General features: G+C 43.7%; 1 protein-coding gene across 3 annotated transcripts in view; it reads right to left on the bottom strand.

The window, feature by feature from the left end:
- LOC108701254 (semaphorin-5B) overlaps positions 1 to 19,767 on the bottom strand; it is a 116,455-nt gene extending 96,688 nt beyond the window's left edge. Inside the window, exon 1 of one of the 3 annotated variants that reach the window (XM_041577360.1) lies at positions 19,369 to 19,767. The gene's annotated coding sequence lies outside the window, so the exon portion shown is untranslated. The remainder of the gene's footprint in view (positions 1 to 19,368) is intronic. The other 2 variants (XM_018235617.2, XM_018235618.2) reach the window with 2 other exon arrangements.
- Between the last annotated feature and the right edge of the window lie 257 nt (positions 19,768 to 20,024).

Below are 20,024 nucleotides of genomic sequence, written 5' to 3'. Positions count from 1 at the left end.
GGACTCCTGTTGCACAAATATAGCAGCCCCGTCATAGATGAACACAGGGAGTCAGACAGGTAATGTAAAAGCATCAGCCCAATACTTTATGGCAAAATTATAAGTAGCATGCAAAGCCAATATTATGACAGATGTAAAAAAAAAAGATTTAATTTCTGGTGTCAATGTGTCTTTAATGGTATCCACAGTCACTTAGGTATTCCCTCAATGGGAGGAGCTGTCACTCGGTATGAAGACTTCCAGGTTTCCTGCTGACATAGGAGCTAATATGTCCGACTAATCCACTATTACTAGGAGGCTCCCAAACTGAATCTGGGATTCAGTTAATCCCTACCCAAGAGTAACTCTCAGTATTTATATCAGGAGTAACACTCAGTGAGTACTTAGCACCAAGAGTAACTCCCAGTAACTTATCCTCATGTCTCTACACCACACTACAGAGATACCATCTTCAGACAATAATCCCAGTCTCCCAGAGATGTTTAGCAGTTTGACTTTCATACATTCTATCTATAATGTTGGCCCTGAAGGCTTCTGGCTCTGTTGTAAGATGGAGCCATGACACTGCTGAGGTGCAGCAGGTGTAGAACGTTCCTAACCAGCGGCAAATAGAGAGCAGACATTTATAGCCACATCTGTTCCCTATCAGTTGTGCTGGCACCTTCTCTCTCTGCCCAAAGGGCTGGAACCAGAATTGTGCAGCTCACATGGATCGGAGCCAGGGAATGTTCAACTCACAGCTGAGTTTGCAGGATAAATTCCCGGATACACAAGACTTATTGCACTTTCCCTCATAAGGAATATTCACAGCCACTCACTGCTGCACTGTGTGGAACGTCTCTCTTCCCCTTAAATCTGACTTTATCCCATCATTCTTCTCCCTAGACTAACAGAATTATGCCAGGACACCCCCTGTGCCTCCAACACTCTCAGTCTGGATCAGAAACTCATTGTCATCCTTAGATATCAATAGCAACCCCACATCTATTATTATCCCGACTGGGGCTGAAGCAACTGCTGGAAACAGATATACAACAAAAGAAATCTGTCTATTTGCATAAATAAAGATATCACATATTTATAAAGTGCCAACATACTGCTATATGGGTGCGTACATCAATCATACAGATTTACACACAAAGCAGCCATTAACCGAGACAAGACGTAAAGAGGGCCCTGCCCAAAAGAGCTTGTGATCTACAGCAAAGGAATGTTCTCCAGCAAGTCCAGACCAAGATTGGCATTTCAGGTACATAGAGGCCCAATAAATAGGCTGTGGTATCTTTCAGCAGCTAAATAAAAAAAAGGGCACCCGAACTTAACTTATAAAGGCATGGGACCTGTTATCCATGGTCAGACTTGGGGGTCAGGGATCCACTGGGCCCCAATCTTAAGGGCCCACTGCTCCTAATCCCATGGCAAACTCCCCTGTACATGTCTACACACCCGTTCCCAATGTGCCAACCACCCGCTCTCGCTCCCTCCAAACGCACCACCCACCAGCCCCTCCATAGCTTGTACTACCTCTTCTCCTCCTAAAAACTTGAGGCTTCTGGTGCTGGTGGGGGGCAGGCCTGGGTCGGTGGGGCCCACCGGGTTTTCTCCCAGTCCGAGCCTGCTGTTATGTATAATGCTCGGGACCTGGGGTGTTCTGGATAACGGATGTCTCCGTAATTTTGATCTTCATACCTTAAGTCTTGAAAACATCATTTATTATCATTTATCTGTAATAATAAAACCGTACATTCTACTCCAAACTAAGATATAGTTAATCCTTTTTGGAGGCAAAACAATCCTACTGGGCTTTATTAATGTTTAAATCATTTTATAGTAGACTTGAGGTATGAAGGTATGAAGATCCAAATTATAGAAAGATCTGTTATCCCGAAACCCCCAGGTCCACAGCATTCTGGATAACAGGTCCATACCTGTATATGAAAGGAGAGGAAATACACACTGTGGCCATGGCAGCCCCAGTGCAGACCAGTGTTTGAGTGAAGTCCTGCTGCAATGGCAATGCCCTGCTGCTTATGGGGCTGGAGATTTCTCACCATGGATCTTAATGTCTATAATTGTCAGAGACACAATTGAGTGTAACAGTGTGAGATTGTTACAATCAGTCATCTGAACTAAAAACAGATTTCTCTCCCTTATAAGAACCCCCCCACAGCACTCAGAATGTGTTAAAAAGAGCAATTTGCACTTATTTCATGGAGCACATTCCATTAGTCACACCATGTAACACTCTCTGACAGCAGCAATGTAATTAGAGCAGGTAACGTTCCCTTTCCATGGCCGCCCAATCAGCAGCTTCATAGAAACTACCAATCTACCAAAGATGCAATGTAGCCTTTCCTAATAAAGCTGGTCATAGATGCAAAGATCCGATCGTTTTAATCCTCGAACGATCCTACTTCCTCATCTCCCGACCTGCCACTAACCATTCCAATCAAATAAAGTAGTAAAAGGACAGATCAGCCAATGGTCTGACCCTGACAGCAATTGTACGAAAGTTATGTCCAACAAAGCTGGTGACAGTCTCCCACTGAAAATCATATGATCGGCAATACATGCAGAGATATTATCGGCAGCCAACAGAAATCTTTTAACCTGGCCGATCGTCCAAACGACCGATCTCCGTGGGACGAAAAATGTCGGGACTCTCCACACACGGTCCAAAAATCATACGAATTGAGGATTCGTACGATCGGATCTTTGCATCTATGGCCAGCTTAACACAAGGTGTTTGATATAAAAGGGTAACTCCACCTAAAATCCAGTAGAAAACGTCTAATGGCACCAGGCGGCCTGGTCTGGTCCTCATTAACCTATTCATCTTCTAGTCTGACATTCAACCAAGTGCCTGGTTTCTGAGACCAACGATCCAAGCAACCAGAGAGCAATGTTAGTTTCTTTAGTTTAAAGAAATTAAAGCCATTAAATAAAATGCCATAGTCTACATCTGGATTGGGCAAACGGTGGCAGTGGCTGTAGAACCACAGCTCTCGGCAACTCCCAGGCTGCCTGTTGTTGCTTTGATTTGTAGTTGTTCAAGCAAAGGTTAGACAGTAGTCATATACAACTTAATAAAATGTAAAGTAAATTTTCCGTTTCATATTGCTCACTGTTTTTTTTAGTAAAAACAATACAGAACCTTGAATGGACCCCTGGTGTAAGGTGCACTGAAAGTTCTGCGCAAAAGAACTAATGTTGTCTCTCTGGATTTTGCCTTGAAAGAACATTCCAAAAATCAGCCAAGAAAAGATCCCCCCATTCTCCCACCGCTGCCCTGTGAGCCTGAGAAACAGGAAAATATCTCTACCCTCTTTGTCCTGAAAGGGCCTACAAAGTCTCCTGTGATTGGCTGAGCAGGGGTCTTGGAGTTTGGCCTCCTCTATCAGGGTGTCTGCGGGGGGTCAGCAAGGCTGAATGGCCAGAGAGTTAACAAGATGCAGAGAATGCAGGCCGGGGGGCACTGAAGGGGAACGGCACAATTAATGGGCGAGAACTGGGGAAGGCTCTTCTAATCTAGATTCAGAGAAATAAAGTGACAGGCCCATTCATAGGAAAAGGGGGATTTGCCCAAAGTTTGCAGTTTATTCAGTCACTAACCAGGGGTTTTTCAGCCATTTTACTCATCCCACTTTATCCACCAGGGTGGACCAGTTACCATAACTGACAGTCAGTGTCTGTCTGCTCCTTTCTGTTCTCTGGTTCTGACTCTTAAAATCAGTTCTCCAGCCCTGTTAAGAAACTGGCTTCTGCAACATTTTTTCAGCATTCTGTTACATTATTTGAACAAGATAGACATGACTGTCAATAGCAATGATATTTACACATAGCTATAAACCTAGTGAGAATGAGGAATGAATGGATATTGGAAATTTGTATCAGGAATCACAGCCAGAAGAGCAGAGAGAACAGAAAGGGACGGGCAGACAGTGACAAAATAATGTTTTTGGGTGCAGTTCCCCTTTAACAATAACATAGATTCTATTAATTACATGACCCAGGGTCCAATGTCAGATAACAGGTTTTGGGCACTAAAATGCAGAAAATAGAATTCTTTGGAATGTACAGGAATCAGATGTTCTCTGTGTAACTGAACTCCCACCGTTCCCAGAAATATCTTTAGTTAATGTTTCCAAACCAGGGGCCCAGTATTGGGGTAATCAACCAAGCTGTGTTTGAGACCAGCAACAGGATAAGCTGTTTATAGGCTTTTGCCCCCCTGATACGGCTTTAACTCTTATGTATCCAACTTGCAGCTTATTTTGCTCTCATTCGAGTACATTATCCTGTATTTGTATAGCACCAACATATTCTGCAGAGCTGTATAGAAATTATACATAATTCACATCTATCCCTGCCCCGTTGAGCTTAAAATCTAAAGCTCCTATCCCATGCACACACAATAGGATCTGTTGTATCAGAAGCCAATTAACCTGCCTGTAAGTTTTTTAGGTGTAGATACCTTGGTAAACACCTACACTAAACACCCTCAGACCTGGGTGCACCCCCTGCAATGCCCAAGCACACACACCACCTGCCTCTCATTACAATATTACACACCACGGTGGCTCCATGAAATTGTTCAGGGCTGCTGCCCACTGGCCAGATTACTGCACCAATCAGTATCGATGCCAGAGGTTTAGCCACGCCCCTGCAGAACGAGGCCTGCACAAGTATCATTACAGTTGACTTCTGTGCCCATGTGCCAAGTACATGTATGTGCCAACACCCAAACCGCGTGCACAATCCTTACATGCATGCATGGCACATCCCATAATTGAGCTGTTAAAACAAATCTGCCTTTTCAACTCATTATGAAAAACCGAGCTGCGACAGTAAATATAATATATTCAACCCAAATTAAAACGTGAACAGTTGAGTAAGCACAAAGCTTAATGTTCTTGCCGTTTGCATCTCGTTTCTAAATTGGTTTAGCCGAGAGAGAGAGGGGGGAACAGGGACCCAGTAAAGAAAGATGGATGGTTTTGCGCTGGTTCTTTATTATTGGACATGATTCCCAACAAACTGAGACAAGGAGGCTGTGAATTTACAATAGTATTACAGATTGTGGAACAGCCTTTTATTAGGTGTTTGGGGGCCACAAGGGTGAAATGGTGGGGGGGGGGGGCATCCATATTCCTCAAATCCCTTACTGTTCTCTCCAGTGGGGTAACTATGCTACAGCAGAACCTGCATCCCCAAGGGCGACGAGGGAGATGAGGATCTACTAAGGACTCGTTCAACCTGCCTCCCTCCCATCTGTACCTGTACTGTATCATTTGATTCAAGTTCCCATATAATTGCAGTTTAATTCTTTACAGCACCCACATGTAATGGCAGTTTTGGGTGCTTAATCATAAGCCCCCTGTGCCACTACCCTATGGTTGATGACACGGAATGCAAACAAATCTACAGAAAGAGAACAGTCTCATATACAATCACCTTTTCTTCCCCAAGCTCAGCAGCACATGATTCTCCCACCCTGAGCACATTAAAGGGTCTGTCTTCTAGAATGTACCTCTCCGTCTGGAGGAAGCAGACCATGGCAGTTAGCGTGCCTGAATGAAGCCCCCAGGGTATTAAAGAGTTTTATCTAACAGCTTCAGAGGTTTCTGCAGAAACAAGAGGTACATTAAATGGAGAAAAATTATTTTCTCGCCATTGCACTCGCAGGGGCCACTGCCACAGGTTCCTTATATTAGGGGTGTGGGGTGGGGGCTTCTAGGAACACAACGAGAAACCTACTAATTGCACCTCAATATGTCACTTCTTGATAATATCACAGTACCTGCAGTAACATTTAATTCATCACAAACCCAGTTCCAACAAATACACAATGCTGTATATACCCCAATATTACATTTATTTTCTCTCCCTCTAATTTTATCTTGGCAGAGCTGGAACTAGGGGTAGGCAGAAAAGGCACGTGCCTAGGGGGGCATTAGTCCAGGTCCTGGGTACAGGAGTGAAGGGCTGGTCCCTGAATGCACCTGCAATTTTTGAAAACAATGGCGACGAGGGATGAGAGAGCTTGTAACTAGGGTTGCCACCTGGCTGGTATTTTACTTGGCTGGTCAGTATTTTACCCGCCTGGCCGGTAAAAATTATGGTTGATCCCTATGTTATTAATAGGGAAAAAACTTAAATATATAGGAAGGCCGGTATTTTTTTCCACAAAAGGTGGCAACCCTACTTGTAACTCCCCCCATTGTCATTGCACTAGAATGCACAGATAGGATAACAGATTCCCAGCTTGATTTTCCTAAGACAACCTTTTACTGTGGCCCAGCACTGTCTCCTGGTTCTGATCCATTTAACTGCAGCATGCACAGAGTGCTTTGTGCTTCACAAATTCTTTTCCACACATTGGATTTGCACAGGCCCGGAGATGTGTCAAGGCCACCAAGGCCCGGGTCTAGGGCAGCAGGATTTTAGGGGGCGACATGCTGCCCAACCACACCCACATTGGTTCAGAAACACTGGGGATGAGCAGGAGATACAATAGCTTTTTAAAATTTCCTGTACGCCAATCCCCAATGCTCAGGTCCTGATGATGAAAATTTTATTGAATAAAAGGGAGGGGATGGGGCGACAAATGACAGAGGGCCTAGGGGCACCTGCTATGCAAATCCGGCCCTGGTTTGTATTTAGTCTGTAGATAACTTTACATATTGGAGTATATTTCTGATGTTCATGTGACAGTCTTTGCTTCCTTTGCATGGGGGGTGTGTATTTCCTGGTACTTGTGTGACTGTCTCTACTTCCTTTACATAGGAGAGTGTATTGGTACTCACGTGACTGTCTCTGCTGAGGAGAGTTTTTGCTGGTACTCGTGTTTAAATTTCCTTTGCATGGTAGAGAGTGTTTGCTGGTACACACATGACTGTCTCTATTTCCTTTGCATGGTGGAGAGTATTTCATGGTACTTATGACTGTCTCCTACTTTCTTACCTTTCTGGATAAAACACAGCAGTCCAGTCTTGCTTTATGGCAGGGATATTAAACATACATTGCATTATATATCAAAGCAACAGTTGCAAATGGCACGTACAGGTATCGGGATGAAAGGCTGGTGCGTATGTATATAGATATGTTAGATACCTGGCGCTGTACATTCCCCTCAGTACAGGAGTAGAACAAACAGAAAGAACCGTATGATAAATATTGTAACTGGCAGAGTGTGGCTTTGGCTGAGGCAGAAGAAACAAATCAACTGAATAGATTAAATATAGGAAATGTGAGTGACAGAAATATAAAATATGGAATTAAGTGCAGGGTGTAATTATTGCTGACAGCATCTCTTTAGAGGGACACTCCTTTCCGCTGATTTATTCATTTCTATAGCTTAACCCAATCCACAAGTTACAAATATAAATCATTGCTCACAGAAAACTTTCTGCTAAAATCCTTGGGACATAACATTGCTGCCTCCGGACAGCGATGATACCCCCCTGAGCATAATCTCTCCCCCCTAGAGAGACATGGGGCCCATTGTCTCCATGCATTTTCAGACATGCCAAACAGGAGCTGGTGCCAGCACATTCAGAGGACCATGTAGGGCAATTTCAGGCATGTGTTGCTACACAAACAGTCACTTTCCCCACCTAATAACCCATTTGCACCCCTGCCATCGAATATATGGGGCGGAAGGGCAGCAGATGACAGATTCACTGTATGATTCTCTTTGTTACTAAAATATTTCAATAGGTGCAGATGTGAAATGTCACTGCCCAGGCGGTAAGCAGGCCCAACCTGATGAAATGTGTCAGGTTTCTGGTGCCGAAAGCTCCACCTGTGCTAACAGAAATATTGGGAGGAAAGAGCCGCCGGGGAATGGCTGGACAGGAAAATATCCTTTATTTCAGGGAAACAGATTTGCACATTTCTCTTTCTGGCTCAGAATCTGCGCAGATGGGTCAGAAATATCCTGTCACTGACTTGGAAATGCCAAGTGTTAGATTTAATGTGCTGTGACTACTGACCCGATCCCAGCCCAGAAGGAAAGAGGTCACCTTATCAGCAATTAACCCATGGGTGCCCACTGGCCCCCCACTGTGCAGCTTTCCTGATTTTTATACTGGGAATAAGATGTATCATCTGGGAAATACAGAAACATTGTAACCCCCTGATTCATTTCAGTATGGAAAGGAATTGCAAATGTCAAATCATTTCTCCCTGCCTTTGTATTAAAGGTTCAGTTGGGCGTTAGTGCTCCTTTTTTGCTGCACTGAACACTAAGGGGCAAATTCACTAACAGCCGAAAATTCACCAGCGCTGGCTTCGCGCACATCGCAACACTTAATTTGCCTGGACAAATTCACGAAGATCCGGAGTTGAGCACAGGGTACCAAAATTACGCCAGCGAAATTACGCTCAGCAGTTCAAAGTTACGATAGCGTTGGCTAATTAGCATACGGCGTGCAGTTAAAGTATAATGGCTGTATATGCTGCAGCAAATACGTTACACTACACAAGGCCAGGGAACCTTAATAAAATTATATAAAGTTGTTATAATGCCCTACACATGTGTCCACCGTATAGTTTAGGTGCCATATGTTAGCAAATGTAGGAGGGAAGGAGGGTACCCCAAAAAAAATTTACGATCTTTTTCAGTCTCTCACCCTTTAAATAGGAAAAACGCCAGTGTTTTTTGGGACTTCAAAAAAATTTTTTTGAGGAACTCCTATCTACTGTATTGCACTTCAGCTGGTCTGAGGTGGCGAAGGCAAGTCTGGCGATAGAAGTAACGGTCAGTAAAATCAAAAACTTAGTGAATTTGCTTAACACTCTTTCCCAAGACCGAAAATTCACCTGGCATTTGAGTGCGACGTTGCGCCAGAGTCTATCTCCTTGGCAAAATTACGCTAGCGAAATTACGCCAGCTACCTTTAGTAAATCGGCTAAGTGCCGAATTGACGTCAAGCTGGTGAATTTTCGCCAGCGTTAGCCACTTAGCCCTTTAGTAAATGTACCCCTAACACCTCAGAAAGCACACCTATTTCATTACTCAGGCATTTGGATAAGCTGACAATGGAATTTGTTTGATAAAAGTTTCAGTTAGCTATAAACCTCCTTGTCAGTAAGAATTCCCCTGCTGGAAGTTCTTCTGTATTCCCCAATTCCACTCTATAGGGAATGTTCATAATTCTATTTTCCATTTATCTTGAGCATGAGCAGCAGCCACTCCATAACCCTGACCCCTGACTCTCTAAACAGAAACAATTTGATACATTAGCTGCACTCATTTCCCTTAAGCTTATTACATTACAGAGCAGCCGCTGATATAAATTGATACATTAGTTGCAGGTGAAGTGTCACATCCGGGAGTAAACATTATCAGCTAATGCATTCTTAGAGAGTAAATGTTCAGGGTTAATGGAATAAAACAACACATAGTTCAATTTTAAAATAAAACTAGTTAAAATATGAAAACAATAGGTTTGGGGACTTTTCCATTTAAACGGTATATTAATGCACCCCCTTGGGACCATTGCTTTCTCCACTATACTTAAAACTGATTTTTTTTTCTTTTTAATGATTAAGTGCCAACAGTACCAACTGCCTTTGGGTACAGTTGGTACCAACAGAACAATCGGTGTGGCCCGCTGGCAGACAGCTAAGGATAATGTACTGTAAGAGCTGACAAACACCATTAAAATAAAATAATCCCATGCAGGATAGGGAAGCACTCAGAATTATTAAGTCCCTAAAATCAGAACCCAGCCAGAAAATGGTCTTTGTATAGAAACAATTTCAGGGGAAAATACACATCAATTTAGCCCTGCTGGAAATGGAACAGAACAGCCCAAAAAGCCTTTACAGAGAAAATATCCCTTATTTATATCAAGTGTTTATCTTCTATTTATTCTTACACAGTAAATAAGAGGACTATCGCTTCCTGCGCACACAGAATGTTCTCTCATGGTATAGTTATATATATATTTATAGACACAGGTATTGGATCCTTTATCTGGAAAACTGTTATACAGAAAGCTCCTAATTATGTGAAGTCGGTCTTCCGTAGACTTCATTTTAATCAAATAATTAAGATTGAAAAAAAATATTTCCATTTTCTTTGTAAAAATAAAATAATATCTTATACTAAATAATCCTTAATGGAGGTAAAACAATCCTATTGGGTTTATTTAATATTTAAATTATTTTTAGTAGACTTATAATGTGGAGATCCAAATTAAGGATAGAACACTTATCCAGAAAACACCAAGTCCTGAGCATTCTGGCAAAAAGGTCCCAAACCTGTATATATATTACAATTGGGAGCTGACTTATTGTTTCCCTTTAAAAGTACTATATGAGTTTGTAGTTTATTGTGTGCCCAGAACATTCTTTCTCTGTATATTTGTATTTATACATATGGGTTAGAGCTACCATATTGTTTCCCTTATACAGAACAGTATGAGGCTATAGCTTTGTGTGTGCCCAGAACATTCTTGCTCTATATATTTATACATATGGGTAGGAGGTGCCTAATTAATTCCCTTAAAAGGAACACTATAATGGTATAGCTTATCTTATGATCCCTGATAAAACTTTTACAACAGCTCCTCAGAGAAAGGGGATAATATAACGTAACTGCAATTTACATGGTTTGCCCCATTATTTTTTTTATGTATGGAGTAAAACCTCCAAATTCCGAAGGGGATGGGACTGGAAAAATGGTGCACATGTTGCTCATTAGGAGGATAATATGTGTGTGTGTGTGTGTTACTATTTGCAAGTCATTAGAAATGAAACTCAATAAAAAGCTGCACCTGCCCCAAATCCTGCTTGTGACTGGCCCATTCAGCACTGGCCAAAGGCTTTGGGCAAATAAAACCTAATACTCTGCCACGTGCCTATGGACAGTGGTGCCAAGGTGGGTTAACCCGTTCCGAGCTAAGAAGGCTTAGATAGAGAGAACTGAAGGCCTGCGGTAAATTGGGGATTTATTAGGGGTTTGTATGTGAGTCTTGGCAAGTTGGGGAAACCACATGTAACTTGGAGAGAGGCTTGGACACAGACCCAGTATCAGTGGAGAGATTCTGGAACTGGTTAGGAGCTGGCGCTGCTGAATTATACAGCTGTGAAACAAATGAATCGGACCAAGATGATGTATAGTAAAGCCAAGAATGGCAGACTCTTGCTGAACTTCAACACCCAATCTCTGGCTTTTGGTTTCATGCCACATACAGTATACTTTGGCAGTGGTTCTTACCTGGGACATTATTTCCCACAGGTGAGTTTTAAATAGTAAGAAAATGTCAGCCCCCAAAGCATGGGGGTTCACAGCTCACAGTTGCTATTATAGATAAGCAGGGCCACCAGGCTATGTACAAGACAGGGGCCCAAAAGCAATGAGCATATATCTATATTCCCCTTGTTTCTCAAGCCACAAAATTAGATTGTAAGCCCTGGGGGCCAGGAACTTATTACACTGGTCTGAATATATATGGCGAAGGTCTGAGCTGCAAAACGATAAATATAATAAAAAATAAATTAAAGGGAGTATGAATTCAAAAATAATGTTATCTATATATTACACATTTCCAGGGAGTTACTTGTAAATGTACTGGACGCCGTGACTGCCCCTTTCCGTTTCTCTTCTCAAGTGCTTCTGACTATTGAAACAATTTAGCAGATGCCAGCTGTTTAACAGACCTGTGAAGAAGCATATGAATCTAACCACTGTTATACTGTTTCAAGGCATCCCAGTGCTCTGCTGCAGTAAGACTCCCATCTATTTGTGGGGTGCCAATGGCAGTGACTGGTCAGGGTTAGCACAGAATAAAGTTCCACTAAGCACAGATAATGCAGGCAGAGAACAACACTACAATTCATACTTGGTGCCTAGACCCACAGAAAATTCCATTCTTACAGAAAATTCTCTTACAGGCAAATTGGTGGAATTCTTATTAAACCCCTCATTTTTAGAGGCTCCTTGGCTGCATTGCCTCCCACTGACAGACAAGAAGAGTTGAATATTCGGCGGCTCAGTATGATGGTTTTTCGGACATAACACGTTGCAGACAAGTGGGTAAAACCAGTGCCTGAGTATAAGGGCAATTCTCTCTTCTCTGAACTAGATCTCATTATTTTCTCTTTTTCCTTTCATATCCATTTGAATATAATCAGCTGGGCATTGCTAAGAGCTACTGTAGAGCCGCTATTGTGTCCTGGCAGGAATCAAAGGTACATTCTCATTGGAAAGGGCAGTGCTAGTGTCCAGGTCTAAGGATTATATATAATTATACATATTTATTCTTCCTTGTATCCTGGGCTACAAAAGACTCACAATAAATATACTGTATATAAGTTTTTTATAAGAGGTACTAAAATTTACAGTTTATTCATTAAATAAAAACCTACTCTGCTCTGGACAGTGGGCACTTGTTGAGCTCCCCAGCTGCTTATAAAGGTGTTTTGCCATTTCTGGGAGGCGTTTCACTGAAATGTTATTGCGGATGCAAGTTAATGAAAAACAGGTTTAAAGATGATTAGTTGTAATACCGCCTCTCACCAGAGGGCACATCTGTCCCACAGGCCTGCAACAGAACAGCGCCACAGCATATCATTACAGGCTGATATTACTTAAATTTTAATTTTAAAATTAAATTATGGGGAGTCTTTTTAAAAGGGCAGTTTCATCAGTGTCCATTTAACCTGTCAGTGTGTTTTTTTTGGGCTGTTGGAGAAAAGCAAAACAAACACACAGGTAGCAAGCAGATAGTGCCCTGGTCAGAACTGAACCCATGACCCCAGAACAATATTGCTTTGTTCATATACACTTCCTTCTAAAATATTTCCCACGTGCCAGAAGTCAGGGACCCCTTATAGAGGACTGAACTCCAAAAGCAATTCAGAGTTTTGTAGAAATGTGCCAGTCTGGAACTTGGGACAAGGAAACCACACAGAAAGAGAGGGACACAAAGGGAAAGAGAGGGGCACAGAGTGAAAGAGAGGGACACAAAGGGAAAGAGAGGGGCACAAAGGGAAAGAGAGGGGCACAGAGTAAAAGAGAGGGACACAAAGGGAAAGAGAGGGACACAGAGGGAAAGAGAGGGGCACAGAGTGAAAGAGAGGGACACGAAGGGAAAGAGAGGGACACGAAGGGAAAGAGAGGGACACAGAGTGAAAGAGAGGGACACAAAGGGAAAGAGAGGGACACAGACGGAAAGAGAGGGGCACAGAGGGAAAGAGAGGGGCGCAGAGGTAAAGAGAGGGGCACAGAGGAAAAGAGAGGGAAAGAGAGAGGGGCACAGAGGTAAAGAGAGGGGTCCCACAGAGACAGAAAGAGAGGGGCACTGCAAGCTAAGCCCCCACATCCCCTTTCTATTCCCTCACAGTTCTGAACTCAGATCAGCAATTCAGGGGCAATAAGGCAAGACTCAAAGTTAATTACACACCAGGAGAGATCAAAGGCAGTTAGGCATATAGGGAAGTGTCAGGAGCCAATTGGGTGGAAGGGCCAGTGCCCTATGGTGCTGATAGAACTGGTATCATTGCAGAGCTAATATGCTCCATTCAGAGGTAAGAATGATCAATTAGAGGAAACAATAAAGCTAGAAATAAATGCTAGAAATATCTAACAGCCCTTAAAGGGTGGTGTACCTTTAAGTTAACTTTTAGTATGTTATAGAATGGCTAATTCTAAGCAACTTTTCAAATTGGTCTTCATTATTTATTTTTTATAGTTTTTGAATTATTTGCCTTTTTCTGCTAACACTTTCCAGCTTTCAAATGGGGGTCACTGACCCCATCTAAAAACAAATACTCGGTAAGGCTACACATATAAGTATTGTTATTGCTAATTTTTATTATTTGTCTTTCTATTCCGGCCCTCTCCTATTCATATTCCAGTGTCTTGTTCAAATCAATGCATGGTTACTAGGGTACTTTGGACTCTAGCAACCAGATTGCTGAAACTGCAAACTGGAGAGCTGCTGAATAAAAAGCTAAATAACTCGAAAACCACAAATAAAACATGAAATCCAATTGCAAATTGACTCAGAATATCACTCTCTACATCACACTAAAGGTTCATTTAAAGGTGAACAACCCCATTAACTACACTCCCCCCCCCAGGAGCCCCTCCGTGCCCTCCCTAAAACAGTCCCTATCCCCAAACAATGCATGGAGCTCTTATAGAGAGAGCTGGAGAGATGTACAGAAAAAGGCCTTCCAGCTGAAAGTGGGAGCCACACACTAAACCATTAACAGGGGACCAGTGTGAATGGCTCCCAGAATGCCCTACTGGCTGACTGAGCATCATGGGAGTTTCAGCTTAGGAAATTGAGCTGGTAGTTTTGGGCAGATTTTATAACCATTTAGGTATTTCCAATTTAATATAATAAGAAAGAACAGTTTGTTTATTATCATCTAAACAAGGAGGCGGGGTCAAGCTGAGGCTATACGCCAGGGACATGACCCAGAGGCAGGGGGTAGGGATATCAATTAATTAAATTCACTGCCCTACCCCCACACTCCTTTCCTAGGCTGTATTTCATTACTCCCCAGGCTGCTTCCCAATGGAGCAGGGAATGGACCCCCCCCAGTTAGTTTATTATTGAACTACAACTCCCAGTATTCTCTGTCTCTGTTGGTTCATGGTGTCTCAGACTGGGGGGAACATGCCAGCCTTCTCTCACAGACAGTGGTTTTACGACATTTGCCCTGCAGATCTATAACCCAAAAGCTAACAGTCTTTATGAGATTGTGGCAGACTCCCAGCCATTCTGAGCCCACCTCCCTCCAATAACAATGAGCTGTCTTCTATCTAATGATTAAAACCCCTGAATAAATCCATGTTTCACATTTTATATTGGCGTGTGTGCGGCAGTAATGCTGTTAAACTGTTTTATACGGCGCTTTAACTATCTGCCCAATTTCATGCAAACTACAAATTCATTCTCAGACCAGAATTTACAGCCCAGCGCTTGCCGCTGTCCCACATGCCAACCACACTGTCCCTCTGATCTATACTGCCTCCTATTGGACATCGAGAAAAGGACAGCGCGCACAATGAAAGAGTCAGACAATGGGGATTATTTCATTGCTGCGCTTCGCTGCTCCGCGGATTTGAAAAGACTGTTAACCATGTCAATGCCACAGAGCAAAACGTCTCCACTTATATTGTCAGTTGGATTTCAGCAATATCTTGCCTTACTATACACACAATCCCACAGTTCCGGCCTCTACCTTTGACACTATCTTGCCTTATTATACACACCATCCCACAGTTCTGGTTCTAAGAACATTTCTGCTTTGGGTGATGAGTAGGTGCCATGCTGGGCTAACTGGGTCTTTATCAAGGGCAGATGTATAGTCTGTGCAGCCGCACAGGGGTCTTTCAGTATAGAGGGCCCCTCAGCAACCCATCCAAATAATTATTTTCCCAGGCACCTCAAGGTTGCACCTCTTCCCCATCCGCATTCAATGTGTAGTGTGGCTGCAGGAGGGAGGCTGGGAGATCAGTAATAGGTATCTCTCTATGTGGGGCCCTTTTATTATTCATTGCTACTGGTGATCAAACAGGGAGTAGTAAATTCTACAGAGTGACTGCTCTGTAATCCTGTGTCAGGTCCCCTGTCTGAAGTCGGTCATATATGTACCATTGTCTGGGCTTGCCACTGTGCCTGCCATTGTCTGGACTCGCTACTACACACACGTTTGTCTGGACTCGCTACTACACACAAGATTACCTGGATTCCCTACTACACAAACAATTGTCTGGACTCACTACTACACACACAATTTCCTGGACTCACTACAATAGACACGATTGCCTGGACTCAATACTATACACACGATTGCCTGGACTCACTACTACACACACGATTTCCTGGACTCACTACTACACGCAATTTTCACACTGTAAGAATCTCTGATACGATGTAACCTGCCGCAGGCCACATGGACAAAGGAAGCTGTAACCCTTTGAGGTACATTTATCACAAAGCGCTTCAAGAAGAGAAGGAGCTGCTCCCTTTAAATGGAGGGACCTTTCTACTGTAAATTAATTTTATGAATGAAAAGACCACCTAGAAGCTCTACCCCCCTCCCCCCCCCAACCTGGAATGGACTAATGGGATGTACTGACAGACACAGGGTATTTGGATTTAGCACATTCCCTCCCCTGGGGTGTGACAAAGGGGTCAGGCTGGGGCAGCACTGCAAGGGTTCAAGACTGCATATATACAAACAAAGCAGATATCTGGTACCCTCGCCAATTCTCTACAGTCATATTTATATAGGCCTGACATTTTCCACAAATTATACATCATTTTCACCTGTAACAATACTACTAATAATACAGAAATTATGCAACAAAATTATAATTCCCTTGTACTTATTTCTGCTTTTCCCTCTTCTGTATGGCCCAGAGATTCTAGGAATCAGGGGCAACTCCCACCAGAATAAAGACGGATGCCCGAAAAAGCCCTTCTCCAACGCTTTGTTGTGGGGCACAGAGGGGTTTAATTCCATTTCAGCTGGTGTGGGGCCTGGGGCGTAATTCTAGCTCTGCTGGTATGGAGAAGAGAAAGGTAATTCCATTACTGCCAGAGAGGGGCACAGGGGGGTAATTCCGGTACTGTTTTGTACTACAGGCATCTTGTTATTTATGCCCAATCGAACAACCGGCAGCTGTCAAAGTATAAAAGATGTGCAAGAAGATGCTGAATGCTGCAGTCTTGCTGCCGTATACCTGTTTGTGCATTACAGCTTCCCCCACACTAATAAGGGTTTAAAGTTCCTGTTGGGGGTTAAAACATATGAAGAACAATGATAGCAAGTACTGCGCCTCCCCAGCAGAGAGCAGGTTGTGTGAGTTGCAGGGAGTTTCTTGTATTTATTGAATTCAATTCTTGCAATGTTCAAGGGGGACACAAACAGGACACACATACTTATATATACAGGTATATCTTTATATAGGGCTACTTGTTTACGCAGTGCTGTACATTCTGGAATACATTAATAGCACAGACAGGGAGAATGGATAGTGCAGTCAATAAATTATATGCACGGTTAGAGAGATTAAATGTGCCATGTTTGGAGACACAGAAGGTTTCTGTCCCACTGGGCTTACAATCCATGTAAAACAGGACAGGTTCAAGCAGAGGGAATGTTTAACCTTTCTGCATGAGTGGAATCCCTTTCCTAGTTGAGTTGAAAGTGGAGAGCGGACATAAAGCTCTTGTTATTCTTAGCTTGTACCTGCATGTTCTCAAAGCTGTACAAAACCATTTGCTGTGACACCCAGGCACTAGAACCTCTATTGCTTTATCAGCTCAATGTGGTTCCGGCAGCTGGGTGTTTTTTAAACACCCAGCTGATAAACTTGAACTACACCTCCCAGCACCCCTTGACAGCCACTTTGAATATAACTGCTACAAGCACCCTGCACTTCAAAGGGAAGTCTGTTTTCCTTGCTTAGGAAAGATTCAGCCTGACATCAGGGGAAGGAACTGAACATTTCCGGCTGCTCTTCCTACCGCTCAAAAGCACAGTCCTGTCTGATGCCAGCAGGGTAGTAGTTAAAAGAGACGCTGCCTCTAGTTTATTTGCTTTCCCTCTCTGAATAAAATCCAGTTTGTGATACATCCCCCCAACACACTCAGGGAAGGGGATGTTTAACCGTCTCAGAGCCCCTAACAATACAACCATTCAGCAAACAAAGCCATATCATGTACCCCCCAAGTCTTGCAACCATTTTCTAAAATACGGCCCACCAGAGCCCCCCAATCCAAGCCTGAGTTGTACCCACCATTCAACAAAATACAGCCCCATTATTGCCCACAGTCTGTGCCTGTTCCACCAATTGCAGCCCTGTCTAAGCCCCCCAGCTCTGCCAGTGTGCCCCAAGCGCAGCTAACTAAACAAGCAGGGGGAGAAGAGTTGATTCCATCGGACACTGATCCAGTTTCGAGATTATTGGATTTGACAACAAATTCATTTTATTGACTCCCTTGGTCTGACCCACAGGGAACCTGGAAACCATACAAAGGGGTGAGGCGATGCCACTGGTTGCAAGGTAACACACACACAACAATTGTTTGAAGAAGAACAACAGGTTGCAAGCTCTTCAGGCAAGGGATTAACCCCCTAATTTTATAAGCAGAAACTGGGATTGCAAGTGGAAAAGAAATGGCTTTTGAAGGGACAAACATTACTCTTATTATTTTAAAATGAAGTTGAATTTGGAGTGTCCCTTTCTGGCAAAATACAAGCAAGAGATTCACACAGTCGGGTAGGAAAGGGGGTCACGCAGGGGGGTGGGCAAGGGGGTCTGTTTGTTTTTTTTGTCTCCCAGTTCTAAACCGTTTCTCCTTTTTTGATGTTTATGGGGACGTGATGGGAAGGTTAATGAGCAAAACCCCCGGCCACAAAGAAATAAATTACCATCTGAAAAAAAATCATTAAATTCATCCCGTAAGAATCCCACCGCCACCCAACTACCTACCAACCTGCAGACTACCCCAGTTCAACCCCTTGCTACCCAAGGAGAGTGCCACATGGTCCAGTTGAGAAAAGGTTAAAGATCTCTTTATAGGAACAATATGATGATCAGTGTGGAAGATCATAGAATGGGATTATTGCCCCCTGGGGAAGATTGTTCAGGCAAAATGCCCCAAACTTGCAGCCATACAGCTGTTCTTCAACTATAACTCCCAGAATCCCCTGAGAGCCTTTGCTTAAGTTTGGTACCACTGCAGCCCTTTCGCTGACAAGACATAAAAGCTGTGTGGGAACAAAAGCATTTATCCACTGCCCTATAAGTACTTGGCTGCGGGTACACACAGAGAAGGCTGACACCCCACCGTGCCCCCTCTAAAATGACATTTTACCCTGGTCCTGAGGTATTGGCATATGTCACCTGGGGTAACTGAACTCATTCCCTTTTGTGCCCCCTTTGTTCCTTTGAGACCCACAAACATCAGATTTAAGTTTCTAGCCCTTAACAAAGGGATTAATAGTCCCGAGATAATTCCCTATTGTGCCGCTGTCAGTTTGATAAATTGGCACTGGGGTGGGCAGAGTGCCTAATGGGGCATTACAAAGACAAGGGGGTGATTGATGGGGGCACCTGAATTTGTTGATAAAAAAGGAGTCAACATGGGTATGAGGGCTATATCACAGGTACCACCCAGAAAGTAATGGGCAAGGGTAGGGAAGTGCCTTGGTATGGGGTAGATCTGACATTTAATCAGTGTAAAATATAGAATTTGTCTCTTTAACAAATGTAAATCCAAGACCCCTAACAGCACCCCCATCCCCCCAAACAGCCTCTGAGTAATACAAAACATTTCCCAGCAGCCACTAAGGGCCGAATCACTGCAGCACCACAGAGCTGTTACTTACTGGGTCCGGAGATGGGGGTCCTCAGGGCATGAGAGTGATGCAGCTTCTGGGGGTCCCACAAGTCCAAAAGAGAGCGGTGAGCAGCCAGTTCGGGGCAGCAGCAGAGTCCGGGGAGAAGCGGTACAGATCCCAGTGTTCCAGGGGAACAACCGATTTCAGGGGTCCCGGGAGGAGAGAGCAGATCCTGCAGGCAGCGGACAGTGAGCTCAGCACGGAGAAGCGGCTGCAACACAGAGCGGAGCTGCAGGGAGAGGAGGGGGAGGAGCTGATGTCAGTGCCATGTGCCAGCCTCCTGCACCGGCCTCTCCTGCGCCCCTCCCTGGCATATGGGTATTGTGCTGGAGATCTGCACAAAAGCCTAGCTGGCAAATGCGCTTCAGGCGCTCACTAGGTGCACGGCTGTGCAGGCTGGCACTATTTAAAGGGCTGGCGCTATGTAAAGGTGAATAATGCTCTAAGGATCCCAATATTTAAAGGGCGCACTGCTCTGCAGGCTGGCACTACCTAAAGAGGTACCGAACATTGCTATGGCTCACATTATTTAAGTAGCACATTGTCCTGATGGCTGCCACTATATGGCCACTGTGCTCTGCAGGAGATTTCACCATAAGTATAGGAAGGGTTTCTTTACAATAAGGGCAGCCAGGTTATTGCAT

Source organism: Xenopus laevis, chromosome 9_10L (assembly GCF_017654675.1).
Source record: "Xenopus laevis strain J_2021 chromosome 9_10L, Xenopus_laevis_v10.1, whole genome shotgun sequence".
Classification (NCBI taxonomy): Eukaryota; Metazoa; Chordata; class Amphibia; order Anura; family Pipidae; genus Xenopus; species Xenopus laevis.
Note: the sequence above shows the minus strand (reverse complement) of the source record. Positions and strands in the feature narration are given on the sequence as shown.